At 38.5% G+C, this 17174-nt stretch overlaps 3 non-coding genes across 3 annotated transcripts; all 3 read left to right on the top strand.

Annotated features, from left to right (window-relative positions):
- Window positions 1-2915: 2915 nt before the first annotated feature.
- trnay-gua (transfer RNA tyrosine (anticodon GUA)) lies at window positions 2916-3003 on the top strand. The gene is given in 2 exon segments: window positions 2916-2952; window positions 2968-3003. It is a non-coding gene; the product is annotated as a tRNA-Tyr (tRNA).
- A 1174-nt stretch (window positions 3004-4177) lies between these two features.
- Window positions 4178-4249, top strand: trnaw-cca (transfer RNA tryptophan (anticodon CCA)). The gene has a single exon. It is a non-coding gene; the product is annotated as a tRNA-Trp (tRNA).
- Window positions 4250-5807: 1558 nt separating this feature from the next.
- trnan-guu (transfer RNA asparagine (anticodon GUU)) lies at window positions 5808-5881 on the top strand. The gene has a single exon. It is a non-coding gene; the product is annotated as a tRNA-Asn (tRNA).
- Window positions 5882-17174: the final 11293 nt, after the last annotated feature.

The raw sequence follows: 17174 nt of genomic DNA, 5'->3' as shown, positions 1-17174 counted from the left end.
AGAAAATGGGGAGATGTGACCTGAATCCAGGCTGTTCTGTCTGATATTATTCATGTAGCAGCACTGATTGTCTGAATGTCCTCTGGTTCTGGATTGACGGATAAAAAGAAGTATGGAGCTTCTGTCCGATTGTCTCTGAGCTGTGAATCTGACTAAGAAGAGAATAATGATTTTTTATTCTGCCTCTGATAATTTTTCTCTTTGCCAAGTGGTGTTACATCCCCTTCAGAAACTCTGCACAGACTGTCAGAGTGAGAGAAAAGTAGAGAGATGGACAGATAAGAGCACACACAGCGAGGGAGACATACGTCTTGATTTACTTTGAAACAAGTGTTCATTTCCTTTGTGGAACAAGTTGTTTCTGAACTTCAAGAAATTCATACAACTTCTGAAAGATAAAATATAAGTCTTGCTAATCAGGACAGAAGAAATACCGCAAGAAAATGTCAGTGATTTTTCTCCTTTTAACGAAAAGTGGAGAAAAACAATGGCAGTGCATCTCCTTCATCTTAATTTAGCTTAATACAAGTATTCACTTCCTTTTCTGTGGATTACAGACTGCGAAAGATTAAATAAAGTTATTGGTTATTCATGGTCAGTGCAGAAGAAATACTGCCGGCTGGCAGGAAAATGTCAGTATTTTATAATTCTTTAACTACAAATGTGTGAATGGCAAAAAGCAACGGGAGTGTGTCTCTGTGGAGCTGGTAAATGAAGGGCTGGTGGTTCAAACCCACTAAGGGACGAGCTTCAGACTGTTTCGCTGTAACCATAATCTCTGCTAAAACTTGATGGGATTTCTTCGCAAGCCCTCTTGAAATTTGCAGGAAATATGTATTTTACTCATGTGGAACTACAAGTTAACAATTAAGTACCTGTCAATGTCCAAGAAAACCATTTTCACATGTGGAATTTTATCTTCAACTGGCTGTCAGGAGAATTCATTTATACACCCGTTGTATCCTTAGCAAAAATATTTTAAAATTAGAACACAGATTTGTTGGAGAACTTGACAATCCTTGACAATCATTATTAAATGAGCATTATACAAATGTGCGTTGATATTTTGTATATGTACCTTAATTGTAATAAAATTAAACATAATTGCTTTGATATGGATGTTCATTTGAAGGATTTGTTAATGTTAATGTTAATGTTTGGGGTCAGAGCGCAGGGTCTGCCATTGTACGGCGCCCCTGGAGCAGTTGGGGTTAAGGGAACTATCAAGGATCTCTGAACAACCAAAGATACATTTGGGCATCTGCTATTGGTAAAGATTAAAGAGTACTGTAAGTGTGAAACTTGCACACACACGAGAGAAAAATCAGTTTTAATGTACTTCATTAAACTGATGGTGTGCTTATCAATCGTGCATAAAATGTACATAGCTAAGGATGGTTTCAATCAGTCGATCTCTGTGTTACAGGCCCAGCACGGTTCCGCTGCGCCACTCTGCTAACAGATGTCTTAGTGTGATTCAACACAACTACTCTATCTTTGCTTTCTAAAAGTGTGCCCAAGATGGAAAAGTCTAAACGCTAAACGCAGACGTCACTTTGAGCTCTTGGTCTTTTATAGTACAAATCATCACACGCTGCTCTACATGGGCGTGTCTTCAAGATCGTTGTGAACCAAACCTTCTGCCAAACTGAATCTTTTGTCGTTAATTCCCAAATCTTCAATGAGAATCAGTGAAACGAAAACCAAGCCCATGTACACACTCGCGTCCTAGTGTGAAAGAAAAATGATGTAAGCATTTGAGAAATAACGAGAGTAGTCTGAACATCTCCAGCCTGTCAACTGCTATACAAAGAGATCGCTCCCTCTACACCCAGTTTATAACGCTGAAAATGATTCAGGAAGCACAGCAAAGCTCTAAAACCAGCGAATGCATCTGCATACATAAAATGTCAATTTTTCAAAAGTAAAATCTTCAGCTTTGAAAGATTGTCATCTATATATTTTCGTTTTTCTCTTTTTTACATAACACACTTTCGAGAAACAAACTGTCTTGTAATGAAGGCTGCATTAGAAAATGTGTATCTAGCTTTGTTCAATTAAAATCGGCACATCCCAGTGGACAAAAGATGTAGAATATACAACTATTAAACGCATACTTTAGACGTATAAATGTGCTCCGTAACTGGTCTAGAATGAAATTCTAATATACGTATATCGTTATACGTCAATTAGACATCTATGATTATATGTTTATTATACATAAATGGTTGGAGTTCTATTATACGGATACATTTAGAGGACTAATATACATATATAGTTAAAGGTCTATTATACATCAAATACATATTTTTTAGGTGTATAAACTAGTAAATAAAGCCAATGATTTGTTTAAGAAAAATATGTAGTTCAAATTATACATTATATACAATCAACAAATGGCTAATCATCATAAAAACACAACTAGTAAACTTCAGTTACAAATTCTAGTAACATGGCAATATATATAGTAATGACAAACAAACTAATTACATGATCCCGCTAATATTTAACTCAAAACCACATTTCGATTCAAATATAAATTTTAACATTTACAACTTCTATATTTCCATCAAAATATAATTAAGGTAGCACAAACGCTACTTTCTAAAAAAGACAGAATGAAACTGTTTGTTTTGTGTTTCATGGTGATCCTCCTCTCGATACTAATGAAATGTTTAATATGATCCCTTGAGAAACAAAAAGGAGTCAATTTCCGCCTGGAATGATTGATGCCCCATCAAACATTTTGTAATATCCCCGGAAGTTTATACAGTAGAATCCTGGTTCGTGGCTTAAATTCAAGGTAAACAAGACTAAGGAAACAAGTTGGAAACTTGATGTCGAACTGGGATTTAAATCACCCGGAACATTTCACTACATTGGGCAGTATGTGCCAGGGAGCATTGCTTGCCATCCCTTCGATAGCTCAGTTGGTAGAGCGGAGGACTGTAGTGGAGTCAGTAGGGAATCCTTAGGTCGCTGGTTTGATTCCGGCTCGAAGGAAGGTGCTTTTTGTGTACTTTAATCAAAGAGTTAAAATAGCGAATCTTTTTCACTCAGACATTGATCAAAAGCTCAATAAACGACGAAGCAGAGGCTCCTGTTCCAAAGTCTGCCCACGTCTGATTGTCTTGTTTTGGCCAATATCTGATCTTTGAATTAAGGGAATACTCTGTTTGCTTTGTAATTATAAAAAAACATACAGTACAAATGTCAATTTCATTTTGGTTTCAAGATCGCAATTTAGTGTGAAACATAAAAGCCAGCTGGATAAGCTTTATTAATTTCCCTCACGGGATCAATAAAGTATCTATCTATAAATCTCTTATACGTTATTTACAGTGGCCTTTCAACTAATAGCACGTGCAGGGATCAAACCCTAGCTGTTGGTACACTACGAGTTGCGTAAGGGTCTGTAACGCGCAGATGAGAAACTAACCTCTGCTTCTTCATTATATAAACAGTGAGCTATATATGCGAGCTTACTGCCTCCTACGGGCTCTGTATTTGTTAGCGATACAAGACCGGCCGTGGTGAAATGAAGTGAGGAGGGTGTGTACATTAAAAGGCTCATAGCATCCCTGGAAGGGCTCAAACCACCACCCTCTTGGTTAACAACCGAACCACAAAGACGCATATACAGCTTAACACTTCTCGGTCTCAGTGAAAGTGATACACTCCGTAAAATTTCCAGAGATTCATTTATTTTAAAAGGAAAATCACCAACAGCGGCCGAGATCTCCTGGAGTTTTTTCATTCTATACTGCGATTTCTGAAGGGTACCCTGTGAAAATACGAGTTTTGACGAGACGGGATGGACATATAAGGTCAAAAGGCTTGGGGAATTGAACTTTAAGGTGAAGACTGCGGGTTCAGTAGCAGCAGAACCTGATCAGTATCAGTTGACTCCGATATACTTTGAAAATGAACTTCGGGATTTAGAGTCAGACGTGCTACCGTTGCACCATGGGGTACTAAATTTAAAAAAATAGAAAAAACAATCAGTGTTCCTGGATCTGTAATTGAGAACAACACCTGCACAAGAGCTGCGCAGGAAGAATAAAATGTGGTCTGGGAAGAAGAGACTCTCTTCGGAAGAGCTGCGCTCTTCACAGGAGATTTTTTTTTGTGAAGCTGATTTGTCTCCTTTGGGGAATTCAAAGGCACTGGCAGCCGTTACTTCGTGGCGCAACGGTAGCGCGTCTGATTCCAGATCAGAAGGCTGCGTGTTCAAATCACGTCGAGGTCAGCTGTTACTTTTTCAGGTTCTGCTGGTCCTGAACACGGAATTCACACCATGCAGTTGAGTTCTATCTATATATACACCACATAGATAATCTGAACAAAATCGAGCAGTACAGAACACGCAGTGTGAAGCTCACACAGGCTTACAGTCTCCAGCATTGGAGTGAAGAGGAAAAAAATAACTTTTTTTTAAGAGAAAAGGCACAGTTCACATCTGCTTAACATCACGTCCAACTTTAGAGACAGCTACATCAGATAATGGAATCACGGAAGTTTCAGATAACTTTTTTTTAATACAGGTTCAAGCAAACCTGAAAGTTAATGAGTTTCCGGACACTTTTGTTTTATTAAAAAGTGTCTGAAGCCTGAAAATGTAATTTGAAAAAAAAAAACCCGCTATTGGGTGCTTTTTGTAACGATGTGCTATTTCATGCTGGAAAACAAAGGAAACAGACCCAACGTTTGCTTTCAGGTGCGGTTCATTACATAATATACATCTATTACTGAGGAGCTTGAATAAAATTTACACGAGCCAGGTAGAAGTCGAAGCTACAATCTTATGATCCGAAATCAGACGCGTTGTTTATTAAACCGCTGGCATTTCACATAACCTGAATTCCCCCATAGTGTGCTCAGCGCCGTTACTAGTAATGCACATCTCCGTCTAAAATTTCAAAGTGAGAAACATGTGTTTTCTGATTTTTTATGAGTTTTAAAATATAATCTCTTTAAATCAGACAAGGGGTTTATGTTTCGCACTGAAATTCCGATTGACTGAGAATTCAAAGAAAGACTGTTTTCTTCCACAACACCGTATAATTATCACATCCACCAGATTCTCCAACCTCTCCAGACCTTGCTGGTTGAGCAATTGCTCCGATAAATTAGGTCACGTATCATGTTAAATAATTTCTTCTCAACACAACATTTCCTGGTGCACGTTTTCTCTATGAAAAAAAAAGAATTTTTTTCCTTGCACGATTTCTCGTTTTTTTTTTTTATCAAAGCGTACAGAAATAAAAAAGAAGAAGAAATAGTGTCGCAAAAGAACTCTATCGCCCTTGGGAGATGTCAAACGCATTGGACATGAAAATGCCAGATAAAAGCCAGTTCTCTTCGTTTCTCAGTGTCGGGGCTGCTATGTAAAAGAGGCAATTTGCTCTGAGCGCAGGTTCAGCGCTTACTGAACGCAGATGTCTCAGAGTGGTGTGTCCAAGTGGCTGTAAACGGTGATGGCTGCCCTGTCACCGTAGCCTAGTTGGTTAAAGCGCTTTTCTATCAAACAAAAGAACCGAGATTCAAATCCCAGCTGTGTCTTTCTTCCTATCTTGTAGTACAGAACGTATCATTTCGGGCAATCACAAAGGGCTTGATTTCGTTAAATGCACGTGTTCATTTCCTTTCTGGAAAACTTGTTTTGATTAAATTCACACAGCTTGCGAAAAATGAAATTCAATTCTTGGTTATCAGTGCAGAAGAAATATTACCATCTGGCAAAATAAACGGTAAGAGATTTTTTTTTAACCGAAAACTTCTGATTCGAGAAAATACCACACCAGTCAGTCTCTGTGGCGCAATCGGTTAGCGCGTTCGGCTGTTAACCGAAAGGTTGGTGGTTCGAGTCCACCCAGGGACGGGGTTCTTTTGCGATGTAAACGTTGTCGTCAGTCGATTGGATTTCTCAGCGAAACCATAACCATTTTAATATTTGCAGGAAATACGAGTGTTTAACACGTGTCAGGGTCACCGGGAAATGTCCAATAATGCCCAACATTGCAATTCCCCGGAAAACCATATTCACCCCAAAAATATTATCGTTGAATCTTCATTTATACTCCAGTTGAATCCTCTGCTGAAATATTTTAAAAAAACAATGCAGGTTTGTTTGAGAACTTGTTAAGATGGCACTGTGCAGTTGGATTTTGATATTTTGACATATTTACCTTAATTGTAAACATAAATACTATACAGTCTATTGTAATTTTAAAATATGTTAGCTGAGGATGCAAAGGGGTGAAAGGGAAAGGTCAGAGGGTATAGTAAAAACGAGGTTAGGATTGGTGGAGGTGGTATGGGTGTTGATGGTTTTTCTCTGTAGAGGATGATCGAGGTTTTTATCCTTCTCTGAAGTGAGAAATTAGAAGAGTTGGGAGTTGAGGGATCTGATGAGGTTAGTTATAAAAGGAAGTTGATGTGGAGCTGTTAGCCGTAAAACGTCCTAATGTCTTTGATGTTGTCATCAAAGATAAACTGCAGTAAGCAAAGATAAAGAAAATTATCTTTGCTTACTGCCCTGTCTTTCTCACACCTGAAGAAGGCTCTACGGCCAACACGTTATGTTTCCTTTCTTCTCTTTTCAGCATGGAATAATCCTTTACTTGTTCCTTTGCAGCCTACGCATGCTGACACAGCTACTCACCTGATATATAACATTCCTATAATCGCAACTATGAATGTCCACTGTGGGTATTTTTTCCATTATTATTTATTTTGGCATTGAAGCATATTTTATGTAATACCGAAGTGTCATAATCACTGAAAAACATATTTTTTCATTTAGAAAGAATTAAAAAAAATATAAATCACTATGAATTACATTTAAACTGTTCTGATCTAGGTTTTCTATATACTTTAACATGCCATGTTCAGAATGTCACAACACAGAAATGCAACAGTGAAGTTTTGTAATTACAAATGTTCGTGATGAGTGATTTTGTCTCTCTTACCTTAGTGTCGGAATACTAAGATGTTCTGGTAACGAGGAAGGAGGGAATAAGTAATTCAGCAGAAGGGGTGCTATTTTGTTGACTATAAATCCTCACATGCCATGTTCAGAGGGTCATATTAAAAAAATGGTACAGTAAATTTTCTTATACTTCATGATTTTCATAATTTGTTACATTGTGTCTCACACCTTTGTGTCAGAATTCTGAGATGTTTTTTTTCTAAACAGGGGCCATCACAATACAACAGAAAGAGCAATTAGCTTTTCCCTATGAATTCTCTCATGCCATATTCAGAGGGTCATATTTTAAAAATAGTACGGCAACATTTCCTGAAGTTCAGGATTTTGAGAGTCTGTTACACTGTCTCACACCTCAGTGGCAGAATTGTGAGACGATTTTATAATCAGGTGGGAGGGTCATAGCAATAAGCAGAAAGTGTCATCACCCTTTGCTCATCCTCCGTTAACCATATATTCTCATATGTCATGTTCTAAATGTCCCATTGTAAACTGCTATAATAACATTTCTTGCAAAATGCAAGATTTTGAGACTTTGAGAATTGACGTTTTGCCTTAGTCTTATTTACTTGTTGTCTAACATGCCAGTTTGTGTTATTGTGAGTTTTGAAAATTGGTTTTCGATTTTCTGAAATATGTTTCATACAAAAATGCAATTTGGATAATCATTACTTACATATTCCCCTTTACTGAGGATATGTGCAGTAATCCACTCGGATTAGTATTTTTAAAAATGACTAAAGAGAGGCATCTACAGGCGAAAGGCGGCATAACATCACAGCAGCAGCACTTAAGGTGGAACAAAAAACGCGAAGAAGAAGCTGGCGAATAAGCAGCCAACTTCAGCCTCGTTAATGCAATAGGATTGGGTGAGGTAGAAAAATATTTCTTCCTCTGAATCCTAACATTTTTGTAGGTGTTCTAGGACTTCTCGCCTCAGATAAAGCTGCCAATACATCACTTATTTCTACTCCATCAATATCAGCAGTGTTATCGGTACTGAGCCCTAAGTGTAGGTCCTGTCATAATATAAAAACTTCTATGTATCGACTGCATTCACCTGAAAAAATCTGATAAAATTGAAAAATACATCGGAAACAACTTTGCGTGTTTTTTTCAGATCCAGAAGAACATCATCATGAGACTCAAAACAGACCTGTTTTTAATTCTTTCCAGGAGAAAAGATTATTCAGATGCAAACATGGGTCCAAAATCAATGTACTCACCTATCGGTGTTGCTTCTTCAAATCCTTCAACTGAACGTCAATATTGAGGGATGATATCATACAAATTTTGGTTTTCTTTTAAAGCAAATTTTATTAAAATATGAGCCTCTATTATAGTTGTCTTGGATGTTTCGCAAGGTATGATAGACCCCCTTGTGCCCTCCGCTAAAATATTATAAAATACAACAATCTTTATATATATATAGAACAGCATTTATGGTTACATGTATATTAAAATTAAGATAAATATACAAAAGTATTAAAATACAAATGTACAGTCCTAACATAATCATGCTGTCCAACTGTCTTTTTTGCTTTTCAAGTTCTCGAACAAATCTGTGTTGTAATTTTAAATATTTTAACTAAGGGTGCAACGAGAGTATAAATGAATTCTCCCGCCAGCCATTTGAAGGACAAAATCCATGGCTGAATACGATTCCCCTGAATGTTGGCCATGACTGGTCATTCCCAGTGATAATGACTAACGTACTCAATTGTTTACTTGTTGTAGTTCGACGCACAAAACAACTGCATTTCCTGCAAATATCAAGTGGGTTAAGGTTTTACTAAGAAATCCAATTAAGTAGAATAATGAGAAATGGGCTCGAACCACTAACCTTTCAATTAACAGCTCCCAGAGACTCACGTGCATCCCTTTTCTCCATTTGCAAGTTTTTGGTAAAAAAAAAGACTTTATTCTTGCCAGCCTGTGATATTTGTTTTGCACTGATAAGCAAGATCTGTGTTTCATCTTTCGCAAGCTGTATGAATTTCATGAAAAGCAAGTTGTTCTACAAAGAAAATGAAAACTTGCATTTAACAAAATCAAGCCACACGTGATCATCCATAGTGATACATTCTATAAGACAAGACAGGAAGAAAGGCACGACTGGGATTTGAACTCAAGATCTCCTGTTTCATAGGAAAACACATTAACCAAATCAGCCAAAGTGCTGTCAGAGTATTAACATCATGTCTGATGTCAGTTTTTGCAGCTGACTATCGCTGGAGGGCAATTCACTGTGAACAAGTCAGCCTGCATAATGAGGGGAAGAGACCGGCCTCTGTGATGCACTATAGTTACACTAACCTTCTGCCCTACTGTTCTCTGCTGCATTCTACCCTAGCAGATAAATATTGGTTTCCATGCGTGTAAGGTTTCTTTTTTTTGTCAAATATTTTCAAGCATATTTTTGCTGTTGAAAATAAGTGGTTTGTGGTTGTGTTGTGTTGAGTGTTGTGTTCCTCTTCCCTTAGTGTCACCCAAAGTGATACATTGTGCTTTGGCAATTCTTCAGGCCATAGTGTTTAGAGGAGCTCAGTTGAATTAGTTTAAGTAGATAAAGTATTTATTTTCCTTTTAATCCTTTAAAGCATATTACATTGTCAATACACTGTATCTTTCTTCCTACTAATTGTCATCATTTTTCTTCTCTTGATCTCATAATCAGATATTTCAGAATCTTCCTTAAAAACTAGTAAAAGAAGTGGGACAGATTCATGCACACTAAAAAATATGAAAGGGTAGCAGGACACAGTAACCACCAAACATCTCGTAGATTATGAATGTGCCTTAAATATTTCAGCACTTTAGAGGGTTCTGACATTTTAGATGTTGTACTGTGCCTGTCTGATTTATCAAATGTGTCATTTAAATCTCCCGTCATTTCTATATCAGTCTTGCAGTAAAGATTGCAATTCATCCCAAAATGCCAAGTTTCCCACTGATGATACATACAAAGAAATTAATGTACATTTTCCCCTAAAATCAACCAATTTAAAATCAAATGCATCCCTCCTCATCTGCAGTTGGAGAGAAAAATGTCAGAATAAATACAGGTTTTAGAAGTCAGGAGCATTGATAGTCCTATTTTAAAATTATGCTAAAATGCTCAATATATTAAAAAAAGTTCTATAAAATGCAAAAATAATTAAAACATATTAAAACAAGGTAAAAAGAAATGATACACAGTTATAAAGATCAGGAATTATCAATTTGAAGTTACAATCCACTTACAATATGCCAAAAATGGCAAGAATATGTAAAACAGGTGTATACAATTTTTTTAAAATAAAACAAGTTAAAAATAAATACTAAATACTTTTAAAATTCAGGAATGTGATTGGTCAGATGCTTACGATGAGTGTTGTTGGTGTTTCGTGTGATTTAGCGAAATTAAAAAATATTCAATTTTAAAACGGCAAGAGCTCGTATGAAAAAAGTAGTTCGTAAGTATCTTTGTTGTAACAGCAGCGCCAGAACTATTCAGATACTGTACATCAGAAAAGTACCTGAACTTGACTGGTTTATATTCAGTTATGTGCATTGGGAACAAAAGGGAGACCTACATGGATGTTATTAGGTTTTAGGAATCACAAAATGTATTTTTACACGTTTATGCCTACGAGCAGAAATAACTTCCTGCTTTCAGCGCTTTTATTGTTTCCGCTTGTAACCTCGAACAGAGAAACCCAGTACTGACTCACAGAAACGCCCCGGAGTTTCTGTGTTCCTGGGATTTAAGAGGGATGTATTAAGACAGTAAAGGGGAGTTTGTTTTTTTTTCCCGCTGTAGAAGGCGGTGTGACGAGTCTGGAGGGAGGAGACGCGCATTCCCCACGGGGAGCGCAGAGCAATGAGTTTCACCTGCAGCTCGCCGAGTCCTGTCCTATATAACCGCTGAGCCCGGACACACAGAGTCTCCAGCCAGTGTTGGAGACGCACTATATCAATAGTTTTTTTTTGTTTTTTTTTTATGCAGAAGCTGGGATTCTTTTGCTTTTATAATAATAATTATTATAATTATAATTAGTGGATTATTGGAGTTAGTGGTTACTATGCTAAACTGGCGCGAATGGTGCTTCTATTTCTTCTGTCTGCTCAAACACTGCTGGGCAAAGCTTAAATTAAAACCCTTTTTCTGAAACTTTGAGTGTGAGGGGTAACAGGTGGAGTTTAAAGCCAAATAAAGGGCTGTATTGGATGAAAGTAGTAGATTGCGTGAGTGACGAGTAACGAGCTCGATCAGACCCAAACTCCATACGTGCGGTAAAGAGAAGAGTACAGGTGCAGCCATTCAAAATGGGTGGGGTATTCCGCGGCATACCCCGGTGGGCGTGTCGCGGTGTCACGCAGTATCACGCGATTAATCACGTCATTTGATGCCATGCCGGAAACTATCCGCGTCACCTTGTAAAACCGCCGGGGGGAGCTTAACCTCTCATTTACAGCATTTAAGCTTTTAATTTTGAACTGTGTATTACAGCATGTTAATCATCAGTCATTAAAATGTTGGTATATTTTATGAAAGCAAGATTGCTCAGTTGGACAAAAGTACACAACCTACCTTTATCAGAAATATTTATGCATCAAAGCCTTTACCAAAGATATTACTAATAGTATTAATAATGGATGACTTTGGACAAGCTGTATACTCAAAGTATAATTTCTTTAGCACATTTGTACAAGCACTTGGAATCTGTCCAAGCCATACTTTGTCAGGCATTTTGTTTTACTTCAACGGGCATAAAAACTTCCTTGCTTTTAACAGGGCGTTTCATAATTTCTAACTACGAAAATGATTTAAAATGCGACACTTATCATTCAACTAGAGCTCGAAATATCACAAGGATCCTCAAGAGCACAGCAAAGACTGTATTAAAAGATACTTTTATGTATCAACGCTTTCTTTTCCGTATACCAGATTTTATGGAATCACTTCAGAAGGGTGTCAGCCAGTCAGATTCCAGGAATAGGTACTTTAAAGGAAAAATACACACGGGTATTCCATTTCTCCCTAACAATTTTAAGCATCGAAGTATTTAACTAGCATGTGAAATAGCATGTTAAAAAGTGGTAGTTTTAAGCTTTTCTGCTAATATAATATGGAATCGCATATCTAAAAAATTGAATAACGATATGATTATATTCGTGTACTGCGACAGGGCTGTGTAGGGCTGTTTCGCCTCTCTCTTCATGTGACTTCCCTTGTAGCCCACTGGTCTACGTGCCCGATTATCATCTCACAGGTTGTGTGTTCAAATCCAGCTGGTGCTGGACTTTTCTTTTAACAAACATTTCTTCGAAAAAGTAGAATAGCGATAGTATGGACAATCAATTGACTTTTTTATTTCAAAATATCACAACATGATCGATTCTAAGTCATTTTTGATAACAATGAATAGTCACCTTCTTCCCTTCTGACAACGGTCCCTGCTTCTGCTTCCTGCTTCTATTGTGTGTGTGTGTGTAATAGAGTAAATTTTTATAGAGAAATGGAGGCTGGACAGTATGCGTTACAATATAAACATTTTTATTAGATTGTAAAAAAGGACAGTCTGTCCACAAACAAAACATGTAAAAAAAACAATTACTTTTTGTCAATGAAAACCGGTGTGTGTGTGTGTCTCTCTCTCTGCTGGATGTCCCTCTCACTCTCTGCTGAATGAATAAAAGCATTTTATTAAAAACGCGTTTGCGTTTGTCTGGTATTTACTTTTGTCCCTTTTAACTGTTTTTCCATCTACTTTATTGCTTTGAGATGCCACTTTTAAAGGTGATATGTAAAGTTTTTTTATTATTGTTATAGCGAAACATGATCAGATTTTCCCTGGTTCAGAAAAAAAGATCTAAAGTGCTACACATAACTTTCTTAATTCGATGTATTTAAAGCAGTGAACTACTGTAGGTGTAACATAACATTCAGAAATACAATCGAGAATAGTTTTGTGGTGTTTGTTTAGATGAAACGTTCCTAAAATGTATAACGTAACAAAATTAAAGACTATTAAAATCTGTAATCTTTCCACTTGTACTGTATGTCATCGGAAAGTTTCTGCTTTGTGTAAGGATGGTATCAAAAAGCGATCTTAAGTGGTGAGAAAGCTGTGCTCAATGTATTTAAGGGACTTAAAAGTAAAAGGAGATGCTTCATATTGCTTGACTAATTTTAAAAACTAAGTTATAAATGCAGACGCTCCCTCGGTGCCGCGCCGGGTGGAAATATCAAAATATACATTCGTCCCGGGCAGAGGCCGAAGAGCGCCCGGCTGGGGTGCGCGGGGAAGAGCATTACAGGAATGAAAGGAAGGAAGGCGTATAGGAAGGCGTACAGTCTGGGCAGGTATAGATTACACTTTTCTAAAACGTATTTGAAAAATAAAAACATTTACAATCTAATCCTTCCACGTTTGATCCCAAAATCCCAAGAAATATAAATCTAAACGGGTAGAAAGCTATGCTGAAAGTTTATTAAGATACTTAGAAGACAAAGATACTGTATCAATTTATGTTGCATTAGCCTGATTATGATTAAAAAACACATATAATTAAACACGCGTTTGCGATTTAAATCAAAACACGATTTAAATCAATATAAATGTTTATATTGTAACGCATACTGTCCAGCCTCCATTTCTCTATAAAAATGTATTCTATTGCGCACACACACACACAATAGAAGCAGGAAGCAGAAGCAGGGACCGTTGTCAGAAGGGAAGAAGGTGACTATTCATTGTAATCAAAAATGACTTAAAATCGATCATGTTGTGATATTTTGAAATATAAAAGTCAATTGATTGTCCATAATATCACTATTCTCTTTTTGAAGAAATGTTTGTTAAAAGAAATGTCCAGCCCCAGCTGGATTTGAACACACAACCCGTGAGTTGGTAGTCAGGCACGTAGACCAGTAGGCTACAAGGGAAGTTGCAGAAGAGAGAGGCGAAACAGCCCTACACAGCCCTGTCGCAGTACACGAATATAATCATATCGCTATTAAATTCTTTCGATACGCGATTACATATTATATTCCCTATTAATCAAATTCTAAAAGTATGCTTGTTGACTCTGGTATCTCTTTAGTTAAAGACTTCGATGCTTAAAATGTTTAGGGAGAAATGGAATACTGGTGTGTATTTTTTACTTTAAAGTACCAAGACCAGCCATATACTGTATGTTTATGTTCCAAAATTAATATCGTTTATGGCCTTCACACACGTTACAGTATGCTCCTATTCTTTTTATGCTCAGCTACTAAGATTTCCATTCAGTGGTAAAATTCAATATCTACAACGGGCACAGTAAAGACGTTTACTGTACTGTAAGTCTTTCTACGACAGACCAACGGACCACGAGTGCCCCTGTCGGTCAACCAATCACATACCGCGGTACCCCGCATCATCATGCGTCACGATGCGCGACGCCGTAGCCTATTACTTCCGGTATGTGTCTGTACCGCGCACTTTGAATGGCTGCATCTGTACCTCCTTGTGATGCATCAAGAATACACAAAACTACGGAAGCCCGTTTCCGCCAGGAAGTGGAAAAAAAACGCGCTATGGTATCTCATATTTGCGATTTCAAAATTAACCCCATTTAATTCTGTCCTTTTGTTATTGTAACGGAATCAGGTTCTAGGGCTTGTGCACTTGCCGCTCCCACCCTACTTCGTGCCTCACTGTATAGGCTCGAACCCAGGTCTTGCCAACTAAGTTACGGCAGCGTGGGGAGTCTGTTGAGGGCCGCGACTTCCCGGGGTGTGAGCGCCAGCCGCGGCCGGGTATCAGACTGGTTGTCCGGCCAGCTGGCTTATACACTACACAAGCCAGCACGTGTGAGCTTTAAGAGAAACAGGACGCTGGTACCTGAAATGGACTGGCAGTGGCAGGCCGACTTGGTGAACATGAGAGACTACAGTGAGTTCAACGATGGTTTCTGTTACATCTCATCACGTATAGACATGTTGTCTAAATATGCCTGGGCCGTGCCACTGAAAAGTCTGGAGGTGTCGTGACAAGTGATTTCCGAAATATATTTCAAGAGGGTCGTACTCCTAAAATGCTACAAACTGATGACAGAAAAGAATTTCTTAACAGGACCTTCCAAAATTTTCTCAAATGTGAGAATATCGAACAATTCATTATGGCCAGTGATGTGAAGGTTAGTGTAATAGAGAGGTTTAACAGAACTTTTTCCACAGCACGTTTCATTTCATGTATGAGCTGATCGATGTTGCAGTAGTACCCTCTAGGTAAGGTACATGTTCATCAGCGATTAGACTATATGGACAGAAAATCTTCATCTTGATGTTTAGCGTATGCGGATAGTGCAGCTCGACCAGACCCACTTCCCAGCTCCTGTCCAGGTCAATCGCCTTTGCCAGATGCTCTGTGAAGCACGCGCTGGTGTTCTTTGGAAACATCTTTGAGGATGAATTACTGGCCAGCGTAACCTAGAAGACATTGTGGTTCATTTTTCAGCACCTCTATATTTCTTTGACCTCGGAAGCCTTTACCCAACTATTGAATTTATTGCTCTATCTGCGCCACTTTACCAAAATCTGTTTGTTTTTTTCACGCCCCCTGGCTGCTTTAATCTTTTGGATGCGATAGACGCTCTCAGAATTGGGGTTTATCTTCTGTAGCTGTTCTGCGTAGAAAGAGCCCTTAATCACATCGCCTGCGTAGTCCTGCAGTTTGTAATAGAGTCTCAGAGCCGTGGTCCGCTCTTTGACAATGAAAATTTCATCTGTGAAGGTCTGTTCATACCCCTTCTCAAACATTCCCTTTTATTTTGGACACCCGCACATGATCACCTACATTAAATGAAAACTTTGACAGTTTTCGCTTAAAGTGTTCGCCATAGACGGTTCTCCGCATCTCAAGGGAGTTATCAGTCGTAACAGAAGCCGTGGGTCGTTTAATAGTCATGTGGTAACTATGATTATAAAAGTAAATAAGATCAGACAGATCGATATATCGAAAGGTGTTTTTGTGTGTCAGGTACCTCCACATTTTTGTTTTAATAGTTTGGTTAAACCTCTCTATCACACTACTGCTCTGTGGGGGAAGGAGGGACAACACCATTGGTTGAAAAGGGGGCGGGACATGGGGTTTTAAAGTTTTGATAGACGCTGCACACCACAGTGGGGCAGACTTGAGTTTTAGTAGCTCTCAGTTTCCAGCATTGGCTAGCAAGGTGCCCGGTATGTTGATTTCGGCCATTGCCCCTGTGAACACATCCCAATCTTTTAGCTTCTTACCGGCCTCAACTGATTGCTGTTGTGTGAGAGCCCTGACAAGATCAATCATGTGAGAGCCCTCAACGGGTGCCCCCTTGTACACAAATTTTCTTTAATTCCCGGCTATTAACGGTTTATTGTGTGCCATAGTCTTTAACAATATCTCGGCATTTCTCTGGAACCACTGAGACGCACTGTCTAAAATATACCCAAAGTCAGCGTCGGTCGATGACGGCTGTTGTGGCAATGCGTGTGATTGATCGGCGGGTGCATTTTCGGATCGTACAACAGTTAAAGTCCCCTCTTCAGAAACCTACTGGCATACTAATGTCAAATACCGTTGTAACAGCTGATTATATAATTTCACGTTTTCATATTCAGGCAGATGCGAGTTCTGAAAAATGTCTCTCATTTCGTCATCCAACCTGCGGGTTGTTATTTTTCTCACATCGGTTTCTTTGCCGGACCAGTCTAGGAGTCGATCGAGCTGTTTTTGAGGTACAAGGTACATTTTTTTTCAGTGTGGTCCATTATCGGTGTTGTAGAAGCTCCGTAATCAATGGTACTACAATACTCAACAGTGTCCCGATTAAAACTGCCGGACTGGTTCACCAAGAGTCTCTTTCTTTTAAGAGAAAGACCCCTTTGACTCAAAGTCTTTAAAAGCTTATGCTTTCTCTTCAGGGTCCCAAACTGCTTAGCAGGCTTAGCTATTGCCTGAACAAGATCATCTGAAGCCCCACAGAGAATAGCTTTCCGGTGACTGGGGCTGGCTTTTACCAGAAAATGTAAGTGTCAGGTTTCTCCGAATGCGTGAAGACATGACGACGGCCCGAACGTGTTTTTTTGACTGAGTCTGTGGTTGCGAGATCACCGACTTTTAGATTCTTTAAATGCATAAGCCACGGGTACATCTGGGGGGAAAAGACCTGTTCACAA

This window comes from Lepisosteus platostomus, chromosome 5, assembly GCF_059453375.1.
Source record: "Lepisosteus platostomus isolate fLepPlt1 chromosome 5, fLepPlt1.hap1, whole genome shotgun sequence".
NCBI classification, from domain to species: domain Eukaryota; kingdom Metazoa; phylum Chordata; class Actinopteri; order Semionotiformes; family Lepisosteidae; genus Lepisosteus; species Lepisosteus platostomus.
The sequence above is the reverse complement of the archived record's forward strand: the minus strand, read 5'-3'. Positions and strand labels throughout refer to the sequence as shown.